The sequence below is a fragment of the Chrysochloris asiatica genome, unplaced genomic scaffold (genome assembly GCF_000296735.1).
Source record: "Chrysochloris asiatica unplaced genomic scaffold, ChrAsi1.0 scaffold00147, whole genome shotgun sequence".
Lineage (NCBI taxonomy): Eukaryota > Metazoa > Chordata > Mammalia > Afrosoricida > Chrysochloridae > Chrysochloris > Chrysochloris asiatica.
Genome location: NW_006408665.1, coordinates 3,312,133 through 3,317,376, shown reverse-complemented (window position 1 = coordinate 3,317,376; position 5,244 = coordinate 3,312,133). Strand labels below are relative to the sequence as shown.

The 5,244-nt window shown below is 36.2% G+C and overlaps 1 pseudogene; it reads right to left on the bottom strand.

Annotated features, from left to right (window-relative positions):
• Positions 1-417: 417 nt before the first annotated feature.
• LOC102829881 lies at positions 418-774 on the bottom strand (annotated as a pseudogene).
• Between the last annotated feature and the right edge of the window lie 4,470 nt (positions 775-5,244).

The window sequence follows — 5,244 nt, the reverse complement described above, 5'->3', positions numbered from 1 at the left end:
AATAAATGACAAATACAAAAGACAATCAGCACCTTCTCTATGTATTCAGTGAAGGGAATGTTTAGTCATCTTAGAGTTATTAACCATCAATACCTATCAGTGTGGTTAATACCATCCAATGGGGAGAAATACTTCTTCTTAGGTACTGCTCACTTCAGCAGCAGTGGAGAATATTTGTCAATAGACAATATATAGAAAATATTCACAAGTGAGTAATCTTAAACAACTAAGAAGTATTGGGACAGGTTATGCCTGTAGTTTTACTTTTAGGGAGAAAATGAGTTATTGAACATAGTTAAAGCAAATATGAACCTATTTGAAAACCTTGGAGAGTTTTAATGTGTGGCAGGTTAGAAACAAGAGAGACAGGTTTGTTTGTTTTTAACCAGTGATAATCAATTTATTAAAATAGTTGACTTAAGCAAATGCAATGGTGACTTCAACCTTTACTCTAGTCTCAATACTGGTGGGAATGATCTACTTAACAATCTTAGAAAGACTGTGCTAGTCAGTGAGTCACTTGAGCATTCTTATCTGGTTACTGTACGAGATCTTAGAACTTTCACTACAAGGTGTTTTCCTTGTCATTCTCAGAGTCTCGGTAGGCATCCTTACTGGGTCCTTCACTTTCAAGTTTTTCTCCTTTGCAACTCTAATCAAGCCAGCACACACTTTCCCCAGAGACTTTATGTTGCTACTTGTTAGAGTAATTCTAATCCAGGAAATGGCCAGCTCTGGTTCCAGTGGAGTCTTTCCGGTGTTCTTAAAAGCCATGGCAGCAACTTGGCTTCCTGACTTACTTGTTCCTCTGTGAGAGTGAACAACCTTGAGTCAGGAGCACGAGAGACCGAATGAGGCAACCTGCAGTGATGACTGTATCTTCTGCAAAGAACCAAGGCAGACATTTTAAAGCAAGAGACCAAATCAAAAAGGCTAAAAGTTTTGTCTGTGTTCTTGGCGTTAATTAGGAACACCCAACCTATGTCAAAGAATGAAAAAAATACAACCAACTTGACACTTCTCAACCAATAAATCCTTGCTTATCCTTGTAAGATATTATTATTTTTTTTTTTTCTATTAGAAGGCTTGTGAGATGTTTGCTGAATCTAAAAGCAGTTGAGCATGAATGTGAAGTTCTAGAAAGTGGATAAACTTTCAACCTATCACACAAGTCAATTATCATTTACAAAAAATTATTTTAGCCATTCTGACTCACTTAGCAAAATAAGCTACACGAGCAGTAAATCTTCAAACTGGGGAGAGATTATATGTAAAGGAAAGACTGTAACTTAACAAAATACAAGATAAAAAAGAATGATTTAAATTTAGTGCTTCGACAAATGTCATTCTTAATTTTTAGCCTTCATTAGTATACTAACTGGAGCCCTGATGTGGGGCTATAGGATATGCACTGGACTGCTTGCCACAAGGTCAGTGGTTCAAACCCACCAGCCACTACTTGGAAACCCTATACAGGATTGCTATGAGTCAACACTTAACACCAACAACAATGTACTAAATGTTCTGGTAAAAACACTATAGCTACTGAACTGGTCATACAATATAAAGACGATACATGAAAGTATAAAGAAATGTCAGTTATATTGTCATGCTTTCTTTATTTGAAGCATATTGTGTGTAAGATAACAATGCCATATATATTATTCTAAATATTACTATTTGTAATGTATCAGACTAGGAGGCCCAGTCTTCCAGGTGGTGGTGGTGGTGATGTGCACCATGTGCAACTATGGTTCCAACTCATAGTCGATTCTGTACAGGGTTTCTGAGGCTGTAAATCTTTACGGGAACAGAAAGCCTCCTCTTTCTCCCGTGGAACAGCTGGTAGTTTTGAACTGCTGACCTTGCGGTTCGCAGCCGGATTCGTAACCACTATGCTACCAGAGCTCAATCTGTGCTTCAGGAAATAGACAGCAAACAAATCTTTAACAACAAAGTATCTCCCTTGCAATAAGGAAAATATTGACAATAAGACAACTTTGTCAAGAGAAAATCAGTCTCTATGTAGCAGACACCAGTTGGACCTTTAACCAAGAAGCAGTTCAATAAAAGGTAGGCTTTCTGAGACCGCTCCAAGAACACATGTGTTCTTATGATGGAACTGCTCCCAGAATATGCTGTCATGTTTGGCCAATGTTTGTGGGTAGATTGAGTTTCTTTTTCATGATCCTGCTGGCATCTCACACATGGCAGATGCAACAGATCAGCAATGAAACAAAACGCCTGCCAGCAGAGATTGCTTCCTGACCCACACTGAAGCAACTGTTTCCATTGCCTTTTTATTTGCCTAATGACATTAAAATAACAGTGACACAATAGGTTTTTAAATGTATACTATCATTGATTATCAAAAGCCCATAGTTTAAGGGCAAAAAAAAGCCAACCGTCATTTAACATAGTTAGCTGAAGTTCTAGTGTAGTGCCATAGAATAAGCACTTGACCTCAAGGTAGGTTTGAATCAAGGCCGGCAGTTCAAATACAACAGATACTCATCAAGATCACAAATGGGCTGATACCCTTCGGTATTCTGTTTACCTCACCTTCAGATAATTCATTGCCCATGTTAATTTGTCATTTTCAGAAACAAAATTTTAAAGGTTGTCCCAAGATTTTTCATATCTTTCAAAACTGATCTGTAAACATATGTTTTGAAGGTGTCATTAGGATTGGTTTTTTATTAGTGGAAACATCAAATTTTGTAGGCAGGGAAGTATTTTAGTCTAGTAACCGTTTGTTACTTTCAAATAGTAAAACACTTCACATTAATTTTAATGTAGTATGGATTACAGAATGAAGCTAAGGAGTGGTTAACTTATCTTACTGATTCATTTTAAGATTCAAATGTTCATTTACATAAATCTTATGTTGGGAAAAACAATAGCTACATTAAAGAAATTTTTTAAGGATGTTATTGCTAAAATAATTTTGAAGAACAAAACTTCAACACAGTTACAGTAGTCAGAATTGCCTGGCAGAGGTTTAATGATAGACCAATTAAATAGAATTGAAAATCCAGGAATAAATCTAAATGTTTATGGCCAACTAATTTAGTTACAAATTGGGCTGCTGATCACATGGTCAGGAGTTCGAAACTACCAGCTGTTACATGAAAGAAAGATGAGGCTTTCTGCTTCCATAAAGATTTACAGCCTCTGAAACCCTATACAGGGTCGCTATGAGTCAGAAGCAACTCAACGGCACATAACAACAACAACAACAAGGGTACCAAACCCGTTCAATGCACAAGGAACAGTCTTTTAAACAAAAGGTTCTGGAAAAACTGAATTTCCACATATAGAAAAATGAAACAAGATCCATGCCTCTCACACCATACACAAAAATCCGTTCTGAATGGATCAGTAACCTAAATGTTAAACTAGAACCATAAAGTTCTTGGAAGAAAATGTAGGAGCAAGGCTTTGGAATTTACTTTTTTCCCAATGATATATTATCAAACATAACAATAAATGCTTGAGTAATAGTTGTTCACTGGATACAAAACTACTAGGTAATAAACCTGTGTTAAAATAATTATATATGAAAAACTTTGTGTAATATGATTCCACTTTGGATCACATTAAAAAGTGGGCTTATATATTCTATATAAGGTGCTTCATTAAAGCAGTCATTATATGAAAATTCTATGAGTCAGAACCAACTCAACAGCAGTTAACAACAACAACCATTTATTGAGCTTTTATGATGTATCAAACATGTTGTTGTTGTGTGCCATTGTATTAATTCCAATTCATAGTGACTCTAGGACAGAGTAGAACAACCCTATAGAGTTCCCTAGTTCGTAATCTTTAGGAGCAAATCTCCAGGTCTTTTCTCCTGTGGAGTGGCTAGTTTGAACCTCTGATCTTTTGGTTAGCTGCGGAGTGCTTAACCATTGTACTAGCAGGGTGCCTTGTGCCAAACTTAGTGTTCTGTCTCTATTATTTTATTTCAACTCTTACAGGTTTGTGAGAATCATTATGATTATTACCTCTTTCCTTATGAAGTAACTGAGAATAATAGTAGTTAAATATATGTCCATCTCACAGCATTTAACTAGAGCAGCTGTGATTCAAATCTAGTCTTTATGAACTAAACTCAGTACTCTTTCCTTCTCTGCTATAATCCATTTCCCACGACCCACCACTACCCAAAGTATTATCCTGGAATGTGTAAATCACAAAGCCCCTACTCAAGTTCCTTCACTGATTATATTACCAGAGTCCCAATGATGGCGATATTTTCTTCTAGAAACTCAATAAGTAAATATGATTTCTTTTCTCTACCATCCCATTGCCTCACATCTTTTCAAGAAAAAAGTAATCTCAATTTGGAGTAATATGAAACTGAAAAGAATTCAGTTTGTGTTAAAAGAAAAAGGTATGGAAATTTAATAATAATATCAACAATAATAGCTAAGGATTGAGTTTATTTAAAGTTTATGTTATTTATGAGCGTTGTTCTTTATGTAGTAAAACTGGCCAGGAATCTTTTGTTGTGGTATTATTGAAGAAGATAAACTTTTAGAAAAAAATTAATTTTAGTTGAATCCTCTCAATTTTAAAACTGTACATTATGAATCTTAAAGATGTTCTCCTCTTTTGATATCATTGAAAAATATTTCCATGGATGCTCCGTAACAAGCAGAGTTTTGGATGTCTGCTAGAGAAACAGAATGAAGACTTGAAGCCTCCAGGCTGCATATGAGTTGCAGTTACCTGTCCAAGCATCTGTGTTTGGGCCATTAAGACATGTTGCTTCTCTTGGAATGTTATGCAATTTGCACATATGTACCCCCCCCACACACACACACAAAGCAATAACCACCACAAGTGCAATGTGTAGAGCAACATAATTTTTACTTTTTACTCCAATGAATTTTAAAACAACCTGACATAGCTTTTACCAATGAGGAAACTGAAGTTCAAAGATATTTAGTGACTTACTCACATAAGTAGCAGTTGTCGTTGTTAAGTACCTTTGAGTCAGTTCCCACTCATAGCACCTATGTAGGGTTTCTGAGGAATGGCTGGTGGGTTTGAAGTGCCAAGTCTGTGGCTAACGGTCTAGTGCTTATCCTACATCACTATACCAGGACTCCATAAGTAGCAGTCCTGGGGTTGAGTACAAGTGTTCTGGTTGGAAATGATGTTCTTTCTGCCCATCATACTGTATGCCATTGAAAGATACCACGTGAAGAAGGCAGAGGTAAAATCCTCAGTTAT